This window comes from Alexandromys fortis, unplaced genomic scaffold, assembly GCF_014885135.2.
Source record: "Alexandromys fortis isolate MF-2015 unplaced genomic scaffold, M_Fortis_MF-2015_v1.1 scaffold_42, whole genome shotgun sequence".
Taxonomy (NCBI): Eukaryota; Metazoa; Chordata; class Mammalia; order Rodentia; family Cricetidae; genus Alexandromys; species Alexandromys fortis.
This window is the reverse complement of record NW_026067934.1, coordinates 6,370,797-6,385,268: the sequence shown is the minus strand read 5'-3', so window position 1 is coordinate 6,385,268 and position 14,472 is coordinate 6,370,797. Positions and strand designations below refer to the sequence as shown.

The following is a 14,472-nucleotide window of genomic DNA, read 5'->3' as shown; positions in this document are numbered from 1 at the left end:
AGGCTGCCAAGTTTCTGCACCAATGCACGAAACACACTTTCACTTCTAAATGAATAAGAGCACAGCAGAAAGCCAGCTCGCCTGCAAGCGCAAAGTTCTGGGTTCAATTCCTAGCACGGTGTAAACCAGGAAAAGCTCAGGGCTATAATGCCAGCACTTGAGGGGCAGAGGAGAAAGACCAGAAGTTTAAGATCACCCTTGGCTATAAAGCAAGTTTGGGGTTAGCCTGAACTGCCTGAGACCCAATCCCCAAAACAAGCAACACAACACCCACCATGCCTGTTCACAAGTAGGCATGAAACTATAATCCTTTACAAGGAGTAAGCTGAGGTAGAAGCTTTAAAAAAATTAATTATCTTTATGTGTATGGGTGTTTTGCCTGCATACATGTCTGTGCACTATGTATGTGCAGTGCCTGCAGAAGCCAGAAGAGGGCGTGGATCCTCCTGAACAGAAGTTACAGATGGCTGTTAAGACAAGGGGTGAATGCTAGGGACTAAATCAGGGTCTTTGAGCTCTTAACTGTCGGGCGTCGCCAACCCTTGAGGCACCTGTAACTAAGGAACCAGCAGTGGCTAGGGCATTAGATGGTAGTACTCGTAACAGCCACCACTAACTGTCCCCAGCAAGGGCAGGTGACAGCTACACCTTTCTAAACCTGCAGTCACTGGCCTGTGACGCTTCACTGAAGCTCGAGTGGCCTTTGCAGTTTTAGACCATTTAAATGCACGTTTCATTTCTCACACCAGCTAGGTAGGCCATACTGTGACCCTATCTTCAGATGTACAGTCTGAGGCTCAGGCGATAGCACAGGGGATTGGTGGAGTGGGGTCAGAACTCGATCACGGACTCCACTGTGGCTGAGCCTCTCTATCACCTAGAGACCTCAGAGCAGAAATCTGGAAGTGAGGAAAGCTCAGCTGAGCTGCCAGGGACTTTTGCTTTAAGACTGGACACTCCAGAGGGCGGCAGGGCATAACTACTCTGTTGGTTCTTCCTTAAACAAAAGTTGAACCAGGACAGCCATGAGACCCTGGAACTACTTGTGGTCTGGTCCCTTGGGAGCCGGCCATGGGGAAAGACATCCCCTTGCCCCCCCCCCCCCCCCCCCGCTGTGTCTGAGTCTGAGGTTCGGAAAGGGGAACTTAGCATTTCCAACTGAAGCTTCGGCAACCTGGCGTCAGTTCTCAGAGCAGTTTCTGTGACTGGCAGGAAGGTGGAGGTCCCTCCAAGCTGCTGGTTCACCCATACAGGTTCTAGGAGCAGGTATTCCCAGATGTGCTGAAGCCCCAGGCCTGCCCCACCCCACCCCACCAGAGAAAAGCCAACAACATTCTAGAAACATACCCTCACTCTCACTTTTTCATGGGTGTGTCTATGTTTGTACATGTTCATGTGTGGATGAGTGCATGTATATACATATGTGCATGTGTATATGGAGGCCAGAGGTCAGCCTCAGTGGTCTTCCTTCCTTTATCACTGTCTACCTTGTTTTCTGAGATAGGGTCTCTTGCTGGGACTGACGTCTTGCCAACTAGGCTAGACTGGCTGGCCAGCGAGCCCAAGGGGTCCCTCTGCTGCTGCTTCCCCAGTAATGGGGTCACAAATGCACTGCATTGCACCCAGTTTCCTTGCATGGATCCTGGGGATCAAACTCAGGTCCTCACGCTCCAGCTGCGCCAGCTCCCTGCACCCACTGGCACATCTTCCTTTTGGACTCAGGGTGCTGAGCACCCTGGGCCCTCCACCATGACTGGGATACACAGTGTGCCAGCTCTCACCTCTTCAATTGCCCTGTGCTCCCGCCCTGACCTCCACACATGCAGGGGTGCCCACAGCAAACCTCTGGATCATCTTGACTGGGGTTGCCTTCCCTCAGCAAGATGGCAACCTGGATGAGTTTGCCTTCTGCTGTGTCAGCCACTGAGCTCTGGACCTTCGAGATTCTGTGTGAGGCAGCAGCTGGGCAGCCTTTCTTCCTCACTGGGTTCCTCTCAGGCCCAAGGATAGTCACACCATTGTCCCAGTGTCCTTATCCAGACACGTGGGTCCCGTGTACTTTTCTCCCATTTGAGTAGCTCAGACTGCAAAAGCTATAATTTCCCAGGATTTGTTGTAGGTGCCCTTTGTTGGCAGACGGGGGCCGGGTATGAGCACTCTGTAATTTTCCAGCCCTCTAAATGGCCCCTCTGGAGCTAACACATATCATGCGCCAAACATAGCCCACCCCCTTTCCCACCCCCAGACAACCCAATTACTCATAGTCCTCACGAGGGCCCTCCTGGAGGGTGGGGAGGATGTCGATGAGATAGGCCTTAGGGAGGGGATACATGTACTCATGATGAACCATGGTAAACCCTCTCTAAGGAATACTATGCAGCTAGCAAAAAGAATACTTTGAAAAACACATGAAAAACAATATCCACATTTTTATCAAGAGGGAAAACTCAGAGGTAAATCTCTAGGATTCTTATAGTAATAGAAGAAGGGCATTTCCCACCCTTTTTCCTTTTTGGCTTTTTGTCCCTTTAAAGATAGGTTATTACATTTTATTTACTTATGTGTATATGTCTGTGAACATGTGTGTGCAATGAACGGTCAGATAACAACTTTTGGGAGTTCTCTTCCCACCTGGGGATCAAACACAGGTTTTCAGGCTAGGCAGTTACCCACTCTTGTTAGCCCATTCTTTGTTTTTGTTTGTTTGTTTTTTGAGACAGGGTCTAACCCTGTAACCTGTCTGGCTTGAAACTCACTATATAGACCAAGCTGGCGTCGAACTCACAGAGATCTGCCTGCCTCTGCCTCACGAGTGCTGGGATTAAAGGCGTGCGCCACCATGCCAAGCTATGACTTATTGTTTTTTTTTTTTTTTGACTTATTGTTTTTAATAATGACAAGTCTGGGTGGGAAGAGAAGCCATACATGAGTAAGAAGATAACAAGGTTGTGGGGGATTTACTATCACAGGCCAAAGTCAAATCAGAAAGGAGGCTGAATGAAGCCCAAGTGACCAGGCAGCTTCCTCAGAGGGACTCTCACAGACTTGGAGTTCCATATAGGTGGCTAAAGCTGAGGTTCCAGCAGGGTAGTGGCTATACTGAGATCTGGCAGGGCTGGGGCATGCAGTTTCCCCTGGAGCAAACAGGGAGCCTCTATCAGAAAAGGCAGGACACTGGTTGTCTTCCTTTGGTTCAATCACTGATAAGTAGTTTTAGGTCTCTAAATTTGTCATTTAGAGAGTATCAACTTTGTCATGGGGTAGCCATGGTGTCAGCCACGTCTGTTTAATCTCTCAGATCTGTTGCTGGCTGACTTCTCAGAAAGTCATATGACCTACCTTTAATTTTTTTTTAGATTTATTTATTTTATATGTATATGCACTGTATGCTTGCCTGGTAGCTTCAGAGGCCAAAAGAGGGCATTGGATGCCCTAGAATTGGAGTTATAGAGTGCCTGAAGCAAAGACCTGTATTTTGAGATCTGCATTTTGTTTACAGCCCTCTTAAGCTCACAAGTTCAGTAAAATATTTACCTCTATCCCCTCTGCAGGGTCTAGGAAATCAGCCTGGCATCTCCTAGTGAGACCTGCAGACACCAGGCTTCAGAAACAATGAGCATTTTCCTTTGTTAGTCAACAAGCACAGACCCTCAGTGTTTACTTACCTGAATTCCAGCAGACCTGACACATCTCCCCTCCCCCTTGCCCGTTTTCTATTTAACAACTTCTGAGGCTATAATAAACAATGGTTTGATCAGAAACACTGTCTTGCCGTCATTTCTCGTGTCTCTTGTTCCTTCCATTCCTCTCTTCCAGGTTTATCAGGGACCACGGTTCGTATCCCGCTGGCCGGGATAATAGAGAGTTGTGAGCTGTCGCGTGGGTGCTGGGAACCAAACCTGGGTCCTCAGCAAGGACAAGTGTTCCTAATGGCCGAGCCATCTCTGCAGCCCCCACATCCTATCTTTGTTTCCGTTTCCTTTGTCTGTGGATAACCCACGCTGTACCTGCCGTCACAGGATGGAGATGAGGGAGTAAAATGAGCAACATGTGCAAGTTGCTTTGCACCGTGCGAGTACCGTGCGAGTACCTTCTGAGGCCGACCATTGTGCTGGCAGGTGCAGAGCAAGAGCCACTGGCTCAAGGCAGAGGCTGAGATGGAGGACAGAGGTTGTAATAAAAATACCTGGCTAAATTTCAATTTAATTCTTGTTTTCTTTGGACAAATAATTTACTCAGGGATGAGGCCAACAGGTAGCACCACGTAAGGGCTCCCTTGGGAAAGAGCCCGCTTAGCACCATGATCCAGGTACAGTGACAGCTTTATTAGGGAAAACTCTTCGGAAGCAAGTGTGCTCCCTACACTCTGTTGGCTCCCACGAAACTGATGTGGGATGTCCGTCTGTATATGTGTTGCTTTGATGTGGGAGTGTCATATATCAATCTGTTGATTTCATTGGCTAAGCAATAAAGGAACTCCTTGGCCCTGATAGGTTAAAAGATAGATGGGAGGAGGAAACAGAATAGAATTCTGGGCGGAAGAGGAAGTGAGGTCAGACTCTGCTCTGCTCCCGGAGAGACCCGACAGCTCTGCTGGAGCACAGACCATGCTCAGCTCTCCCGGGTAGACGCGATAGCTCTGCTCTCTGAGGCACACGCGATGAAGATGGATGTAGGCTAGAATCTTCCCGGTAAGCGCACCTTGGGGTGCTTACACACATTATTAGAAATGGGCTAGTCCAGGTGCGAGAATTAGCCTGTAAGGGCTAGAGTTCATGGGCCAAGCAGTTCTTTAAATGAATACAGTTTGTGTGTTGTTATTTCGGGCATGAGCTAGCCAAGCGGCCGGGGTGTTGGGGACGCAGCCCCGCCGCTCATATTCCAACAGATGGCGCCCAACGTGGGGCTCGAACCCACGACCCTGAGATTAAGAGTCTCATGCTCTACCGACTGAGCTAGCCGGGCCCGCTCATATTCCAACATTGCTTTTATTGGTTGATGATTAAAGTTGTTTTGGCCAATGGCCTAGCAGAGTAATGCTAGGCAGGAAGTCCAAACAGAGATAGAGAGTAGGCGGAGTCAAGGAGACAGCATGTAGGTGATTATTCGGGTCTGGGCTGCCGGGAAAGGCAAAAGCAGTCTCTGCTTACACAAAACTGCAAATGGGGCTGGAGTCCCGGGCTCTGCTGATCTAACATGGAGTCCTGGGCCCTGGTGATCATGGAGTCCCAGGCCCTGGTGGCCATGGAGTCCCGGGTCCTGGTGATCATGGAGTCCCGGGTCCTGCAGTTACATATTTATGCAGCCCTGTGCAAAGCCTCATGTGTCTGCTACACACTTGAGCTCTTTGCTTCCAAATGGACTCACGATGAGGAAGGATGCTCTTACACGTGTAGCTAAATTAATTCAGGGACTTCAGAGGCCATATGCATTTCTGCTATTACTTAGTGGAAGTATACATAAAATGACTCCCTGGCTGTGGGAATATTTCTACCTCCCTAGGACTTCTTCTTGGAGACAACCCGTCCAGCACTGAGCCATACCCTGCTCATCTGAGCACTTGCTTTATCTATTATCCCTCTTCCCTCTTCAGACCATATTAAAATGGCCTATCAGCTGGCAAATCCCAGATTTGTACCTCAGTCCCAATCTGTCCTGGTCCACCCTTTCCCACCTCTGTAAACAGCAAACCAGCTTGTCTTTTTAAATTTTGTGTACAAGTATTTTTCCTGCATGTATGTTTGTGAGCCACATGCATGTAGCATCTGACAGGCCAGAGCAGGCTGGAGATTGGACCAAGGGCTTTAATGCATGTGAGGTAAGCAAGTGTGAACAGGTCCACACAGCCAGTCCATTACCTGCTGTTTTCTCTTTATGGCCTGTTGCCCCTCTTCCATGACTAGAATGTTTCAGTGGGGCATCCATCTCCATGCCCATTGCTGTATCCCTAGGGATTTAAGAATGTGCACGCGGAGGACATCCAGCGAACACTTGATGAGCAAACAGATAACGGGTCGTGTTTTCTGGGTGCTGAATTGGAACCCGAGGTCTGATAATTGTTGTGGAAAATGTAGATGGGCGATTAGTTTAACACCCGCCCTGCATCCAAACTGCAAGATTTTCTGAGCTCTCTACTTCTAGCTCTTTAACCCATAATAACATTTGGTGCCAGTTTTGGTGGAGCCTATTGCTTTAAGGTGCAGTTCTAACCTCTGTGCAGAGGATGGGAGACTTCAGAATGTCATCTCCAGCCACGGGGAAGCGGCGTCAGAGCCACACAGATGTCCAATGACACCTGAGTCCTGGAACAATGGAGTGGGCTTCTCCCTGCAGGCTCTGCATCCCTTCCCTCCTCCACACTTAGCCCTGGGATGGGACAGGGTCATGAGCTGATAGAATTCATCAGAGTACCAGCTTGCAGTAGGCATCTGGGGTGCCCTTCAGCCATAAATGACTATAAAAGCAGAAGTTTTATGGAAAAACATTAAAAGAGAAATAAAGCAGGGATTTAGATGCGGGTAAAGGAGAGTCTAAGGGCAAAGGCTCCATGAATTCAGGTCATTGTTACATGCCGGCTTCTGCTACATCACAGTCCTGGTGCCTTTCTCTGCAAACACAGGAGGCTGTTGTCCTGAGGCCCTGGGGAGAGGGAGGCAGCTCTGACCAGCCCACTTTGGAGGAGGAAGTTTCCTCTGAAGGCTTCTCCAGGTGCACTGTGGAGAGATCCTGCTAGCCCTTGACAGGGATCTTCATATGTGATCTTTTTTGACCTCTGAGATTTATTTTATTCTCTCTGTCTTGTCTCTGTATGTGTGTGTATGCCTGTGTGTGGGCATGTGCACACGTATACAGGTGCCTGTGGGTGGGCATGTGAACACGTGTACAGGTGCCTGTGGGTGGGCATGTGAACATGTGTACAGGTGCCTGTGTGTGGGCATGTGCACATGTGTACAGGTGCCTGTGTGTGGGCATGTGAACATGTGTACAGGTGCCTGTGCTGGCCAGGGGCATTGGATCCCTTGGAGCTAGGGCTGCAAGTTTGGTGTTGGGAACTGAAATTCTCTATGCACTTCCAAAGGCTCCACCAGCCTCCAGCTCCTTCCCTCCTGGGCTGCTAGATCACTTCCCTCAGTCTGTGTTATTTATCTGAGAGAACTCCCTTGACCCTGGTTAAGCCCCACACCCCCTTACACACAAGGCCACTATGAGAAAGATGTGTACAGCGTCTACATTCCATCTGCCTGATTCCACTAACTGCCCATTCACGCTGTAGCTAGACAACAGAACCCTCTGAGCCACTCAGAACCCACAAAACAATTCACAGTGTTAACCTTTTTGAAAGAGTGTGGGATCACACAGTGGGCCAGAACTAAATATACAAGCTAAGCACATGCCACTCAAAGAATGCAAAACTGCCAGAGACACGCGGCTCTTGATAGAGAGGGGACAGCTGGCAGTGGGCTGCCTTAAATGTTGGTAAACAGCTGAGACAAGTGATTACACAATTACTTGGTTGTTTCTAGGCAATCTAGATGCTGATGGTTTAAGCTAACTAGATTGCCTGACTGCATGGCCAGGATGCTTCCCTACAACACTGGGAACTTATAATGGCTCCTGCTTCAATCCCACACGTTTCTGCCTGGCCCTCAAGGTCTGCCATTAAGACAATTGCAGGTTGTTGCCATTTATCATGCTTGAGGAGGTCTGCCCTTGGCCTCGCTGTTCTTCAGGCCTGCTCACCCTGTCAGACGTGGTGGAAAGCAAAAGACCCGGGATTAGGCTCCTTGGCCATGATCTGGATACTCCCTGTATGATCTCAGCCCAATTGTGTATTCATATGAGCACAGCCCCATCCTAGAGTGTACGTTAAATTCAAGGGCCAAAGCATCAGCATTCACTGTCTCCTATTATCTGCCACCCACCATGAGACACAGTGCTGTTCCCACTCCTGTTATAGATGACAAAATGGGAACTGGATATAGTACCAAGGGCCTGTCATCACAGCATTTTGTGGGGGCACAGGTAGGGAGTCAAGGTCACCCTTGGTTACCCAGTGAGTTCGAGGCTGGTCTGGGATACACAAGACCCTCTCTCAAAAGGAAAGAAAAGGAGACAAGCAAGGAGAAAGAAGGTGGTTCACTTGCAAAGACAAGGGGTTCAGTGGAAGGGGGAGAAGAAGAAAGGAGAAATAGGAGTGAGTGGGGGTGGGTGATCAAAACACATCACATACGTGCTGGGGAATATCAGCTTAAGATGTGTTACATTTGTGTATGCTGTGGAATATTTGTTTAATGGTGCAAAGATATGTTGCATTCTTTTTTGTTGTTGTTTTTGTTTGTGGAGACAAGGTTTCTCTGTAGCTTTGGAGCCTGTCCTGGAACTAGCTCTATAGACCAGGCTGGCCTCGAACTCACAGAGATTTGCCTGTCTCTGCCTTCTGAGTGCTGGGACTAAAGGTATGTGCCACTACCACCTGGTGTGTTGCTTTCTGTTATGTTACATTTGTCTAACTCTGTGAAGTTGTATTACTTTGTCTGTCTAAAATACCTGATTGGTCTAATAGAGAGCTGAACAACCAATAGCAAGGCAGGAGAGAGAATAAATAGGAGAAATCTAGGCTTGAGAGATGAACAAGTAGAGGAGGAATCAGAAAAGGAGAAGGAGAGGAGGACGCCAGGGCCAGCCACCAGTCACATAGTCATTTAGTCAGCCATAGAGTAAGAAGGGAAGAAAGATCTATAGAATAAAGAAAGACAAAAAGCCCAGAGGTGAAATGTAAAAGAGAAACGGGTTCGTTTAAGTTAGAAAAGCTGGCTAGAAACAAGCCCAGCTAAGGGCAGGCCTTCATAAGAATAAGACTCGGCATATTTATTTATTTGGGAGCTTGGTAGTGGACCACCAAAGAGTAAAAAAAAAAAAACCAACTACACACACATGTACAGAACTGTCAAATAAAAGCAGAAACACCACCCCATAGAACTCTGAAAGCTCACTCATTTGTTCTGCCAACTCTAGGCAGTGGGGTCTGAGGAAGAGGTCCTTGCTCTCAAATGCAAGAAGTAGGTGGGAAATGTGTCTAGGATTTCATTTCTTCGTTTATCTGTTTTCTTTTTTGTTGCTGTTTTTCTGTGACTAGGATTCCTGAAAAGAATGCATGCTCTTAGGGCAAGCAGTAAACAAGCGAGAAGGGTCTATAGTTAGGGAGCCGGGTGATAGTTTCGCTCTAGACAATGAGGTGTGAGTACAGTTGAGAAGCTAGCCCTCTGTGGCTCACGGGGCAGTGCGCAGTGTGCCCAGGATTAAGAAAGTAAACGCTAACTAATGTCCTGAGGTTTAAGAAGATGTCCAGGCTTGCTGAACATAGCGGACAATGAGGACTACTGAGAACTCAAGAACAATGGCAATGGGTTTTTGATCCCACTGCACGTATTGGCTTTGGGGGAGCCTAGGCAGTTTGGATGCTCACCTTACTAGACCTGGATGGAGGTGGGTGGTCCTTGGACTTCCCACAGGGCAGGGAACCCTGATTGCTCTTTGGGCTGATGAGTGAGGGTGATTTGATTGGGGGAGGGGGAGGGAAAGGGGAGGCGGTGGCGGGGAGGAGGCAGAAATCTTTAATAAATAAATAAATTAAAAAAAAAGACACTAGGAAAAAAAAAAGAAGATGTCCAGGGCGACTACAGTGACTCAAGCCAAGGAAAAAGCAGCACGAAGGTCCAGCAGGACATCGGGGAGAACATGATTTGGGGCAGCGGGAATTCATTGGAGGATTTCAAGCCAAAGACTGGATTGACCTGACCTGTGTTCTTAAAAATCTTTCCTAAGTTGGGCACAGTGGCTCATAACTGTAATCATAGCACTTGGGAGATGAATGTAGGGGGTCAAGAGTTCAAGGGTAGCGTTGACGACATGGTGAGTTGTTGGCTACCCTGGGCTACATCAGATCCCCTCCTGCCCTTTTGAAGGGTATCTTTAGTTTTGGAAAACAGGCTGTCAAGAAGCAGAGAAGAAATTAGAAGCTAGAACAGGTTAGGACCCTGGCAGTGTTCTGTGGAAGCCATGCAGAGGGTGGAGGACCAAGGCTGACGAAGAGATAGATGAGAAGAGGGGATCGTGATGGGTTTTGCAGGTTGACCTGGCAAGATTTGATAATGGATTGGACATGGAAAGTTAGGAAAAAAAAGAGTTGGGACAACTCTGTGGTGTGGGTGATGCTATTAAGGAAAAGAGAAGCAAAGGTGGGAGCCAAGATTCTGACTTTTTACATAGCTTTTGCTTGTCTTGTTTTTGAAACCAAATCTTACAATGCAGTTCTGGCTGGCCTGGAACTTGCTACGTAGGTCAAGCTGACCTTGAACCTTAATCCTCCTGCTGCTATCTTCCAAGTGCTGGGATTACAGGTGTGTACCCACAAATCTGGTTTTTCTTTTTTTCCTTACTTTGCAATGGTTGGTTATTGCAAGGGAGTGGATAGAACCTGTCAGAGTGAATGGAGAAAAGTTTTGCTTTAGAGACATCAAGGAGTCAAGGTCTCGGCTGAGTTGTCCAGGGTGACTGTCCAGGAGTAGAAATAGATTCAGTGAAGGAGCAGAGGGCAAGTGACAGGACCACAGTGCTAGAGCACAACCGAAAACCACGGCTGGAGTCCCCGGCCCTCACCACTAGCACTCTACACACAGGCTCAGAGTGAGCTGTCTCCTGATGGAGGAGTCCTCATCCTTAAACTGCAGGCATGAATAATACATACCTACTGTGCATACAGCGCTCATCCAGGAGCTCTGCGAGGCTAGTTCTCCCAGTCAGGCCTCAGCCCAGTCTCTGCTGGGCAGCTCCATAGCCTGCAAACAGTCTGACCTGTTGGATGCTCTTCTCAGTGGCCTTGTAGGTTGTAGATATTTATTGCCTGTGAATTTGATCAAAGGGACAGAGGCTTCCCCAGGCATTAGGGGCTTGCAGGGCAGTGAAGTAGAGTGTATGCAACCACTGGCTTCAAATTCTGTCCATTTTTAATTCTGGAACAGCTGACTCGGAGCAGCCCGTCATGGAGCACTCAAATAGTGGGGTTTTCTTTGACAAAGTCAATTATTATATTCATTTTTCTTCCTCCCTCCTTCCTCCCTTCCTTTCCTTCTCCTCTTCCTTCTTTTATTTTAAAGGTTTTTTGTTTTTCTTTTCTTCTCCTTTTTCTCCTTCTTGTCCTTCTCCTTCTCCTTCTTCTTCTTTCAGAAAGGTCCTCATGTCCCCCAGGTGAGCTTCACACTCATTGTGAAGCCGAGGATGACCTTGAGTGGACCTTGAGTGGATTCTGCCCAGCTTGTCATTTGGCTTGTAAGTGGAGGTCTCCATGGTTTACTTTTTCTTTAACAAGCACCCAGGTAGACAGGGGAATCTTAACCACTTGTTCAAATAACCATTCATTTCAAGACTATATCTGGAGCCATGTGTCAGGCTTGCTTTAGTGGGATGAGGAAAAGGCCAGAGCTACAGGCACTTCACCTTCCAGGGACCCATCGTCTGCAAAGAAGACAGACGCTCACTGGTGTCATAGTGAGCGCGTACCTAACAGAAAGTGAGGGGCTGAAGGCAAGCATGCTGGCAGGGTTGGGCCTGAGGTCCCACCACATCTGCACCGATGTGGGCACGGGTGGCTGTGTCTCCTGCAGGCTTGGCTAACATGCTACCCCAGCTTTCTAAGGAAGACGAGAACCCTAGGATCTAAACTCTCTAGGCCTCCGAAGTGCTGCTCCCCGTGGTGAATGCCAATGTGTCTTCTTCTCCCTCCTGCAGGAACAATCCTGCAGCATTTCTGGCAGGGTCTGGGGTGAGCAGCCAATCAGGCTTTCTGAAGGCACTCCGAATTCGGAGCAGTTGGCAGAGGGGAGAGAGATCTCGGCCATTTGGAAGGGAAAAGGGAGAAGGCACACAGGCTGTGATTCAGGGTTTGCGTTGATCTCCACTGTAACTTTCCAGAAAGCTGGGACACCCAATTCCAATAAAAGCTTCCTTGAGTATTTCTGGAGGCATCGTGGAGGTGCTGGGCTGTGTGGGTGGATGTGGCTTTTCTGGGTTTGTGGAATTATATTTTCTTACGGATAAAAACTTCCATCAGATTTGTGAGCCAGTGTCCACCCATGTGGTCTGTCCTGAGCTGGTGAAGGCACAGACAATGTAGGGGTTAGAGAGGGAACAAAGAGGGGGCGCTCATGGCTGAAGAACACAGCTAAGACCAAGGCATGACTGGACTCTAAGGCAACGAGAGAAAAAGGACCAGACGTAGATAGTCTTGTTCTGGACTGAACGTCCCCCACCAAGCACAGAGGAGGGCGGGGCAGGATTGTGGGCTGCTGCAATCCTGTCTCACCAGCAATGGTTTCACTCTGGCGATTCTGATGTGGTCAGGCACCTTTATGTCTGGAAACCCCGAAGCAGGGTCAGGACAGGACCCATCAGACTCAAAAGTTACAAAAACTGCATTGCCAGCCAGGATAGTGCCAGATGACCGAGATGGCTGCCCAGATGCACCCCTGCCATCTTCAGAGAGATGAAGCCAGTGACCAGACAGAGGTACCAAAAACACGTTCGGCTCCACCAGCCACGGGGGTGGGACTGGGGGAGGAGGGTCCCGGGTGGGGAGCACAGCTTGCGGTTTCCCTGCAGTCCAAGTTTTCCATTCATTCATGCAATCATTCCTTCATTCATTCACTCTTTCCGTTCACTCAACACGTGTTGGCTAACTGTGTACTTTGTGCCGACACGCTCAAGAGCAGTAGAAGCCATCATGTGTTCTCACTGTCTCTAGGCAGAACCCACTTCATGGCAGTCACTCAGCACGCCGATACCAGTCTGGTCACGATCATTTTACTAGGTGCAGTGGGGATCCGCACTGCTAAGACAAAGCTGCTGCCATGGAGAAAGAGTCACACACAAAAATCTGCTAGGTCACGTGTCTGCTTTGCACACAGCCATTCTCCCTGGTGCAAGCGTACGTGAGAGTGGGGAAAACTGGCATAGATGGGGGATTAGCACATGTCTGAGGGGCTGGGACAGGTGCTTCCTACCAGATACCTCGAAGACCAAGTTCAATGGGTAGAAAACGGGAAGGCAGAGCAGGGCCTTCTAGGTGGAGGAAACAACATGAACTCTGGTCCAGCAGCCTTCTGGCTGTGAGGGGTGTGTGGGTGGATGGAGGAGTTGGAGGTGCAGTGAGGAAGGGTAGCCCAACAGTAAGGCTGTAGAAAGGATGCACGGACAGACAGACACACAGTTTCTACAGTGCTCAGCAGCTGGGCAGGATTTGCCTTAGGATGACCTTGAGCAGACTTTCCCTTGAATCAACCCTTGGGAGACGCACCAGGCCTGCCAGTTTTGTGGCCTCCTTTCAGAGGTGTGGGCTGTGGGATGGCAAGCAGGCAGTCCTTGCTTCAGCATAGCCCTGGAGGCTAACACAGCACAGCCAGATCTTAGCGTTCCTAAACTGTGCTTCGGTCCTGCCTGAGAGTTCCTTCCTCACCTCTCAGGCAGGGCCGTGGGTCTTCCCATGTGGTAGCGCATAAGCTGGGAGCAGCAGTTAAGGTCCTGGGCAGTCAAGACCCCAAATCCTTGCTCTGCCAGGACTGACTTGCATGACGGTTGTCACTTAACCTCTCTGAGCCTGCCTCTGCATCTACAAAATGAAAATTGTTTTTCCCTGTCCAAAAAATTTGGGAAGGCTTCTGGGAAAGCATAGATGAAGACATCTGTGATAGACTGACCAGATGACAAACAGTAGGAAGGGGAGTCAGACAAGGAGATGATAAGGGTTTGATCATTACCTCCAACCCCAGAACTCAGGCCCTGACTGCTGGCATAGTGGTCTGGAGAGAGGAGCTGCTGGGGTCTTGATACAGTGGTCTTGATACCAGATCCAAGGGAACAGGGAAGGACCCAGCTGGGCCAGAGTTTTCTCTGTTACCTTCAGTGCCACAGCCTCTTCCAAGACTTGAGTACTGTCAAGAAACAGGAAGGTGGGAAGGACAAGACTACTGATGGCTCTGTGGAGGTTGGGGGGCAGAAAAGCACTGGGCTCAATCACCTCGCCCTTTGCCAGATCATGGATGATTAAGGCATTAGATGGGGCCTGAAGATGTGGCTCAGTTGGTAGGGTGCTTGCCTGGCAATCACCCTTGGGAGATGAAAGGGGGAGGATCATGAATTCAGGGCCATTCTCAGCTACATAGCAAGTTCGGGGTTAGCCTAGACTACATGTGACCCTGTCTCCAAAAACACGTAAGCAGCTGGGAGGTGTAATGATATTTCATTTGTATTTTAATAAATAAAGCTTGTCTGAAGATCAGAGAGTAAAACAGCTACCCTGGTCAGACTTATGGATCAGGCAGTGGTGACACATACCTTTAATATCAGTAGCCACACTAGTTTGCCATAGAAACCGGGTGGTAGTGGTGCACATCTTTAATCCCAGTCCTAGAGAGGAAC

At 48.9% G+C, this 14,472-nt stretch overlaps 1 protein-coding gene and 1 non-coding gene across 2 annotated transcripts in view; both read right to left on the bottom strand.

Moving 5' to 3' along the window:
- Positions 1 to 14,472, bottom strand: part of Kcnk12 (potassium two pore domain channel subfamily K member 12) — a 45,224-nt gene that overhangs the window by 19,276 nt on the left and 11,476 nt on the right. The gene's annotated exons all lie outside the window — the stretch shown is intronic.
- Positions 4,893 to 4,965, bottom strand: Trnak-cuu (transfer RNA lysine (anticodon CUU)). The gene has a single exon. It is a non-coding gene; the product is annotated as a tRNA-Lys (tRNA).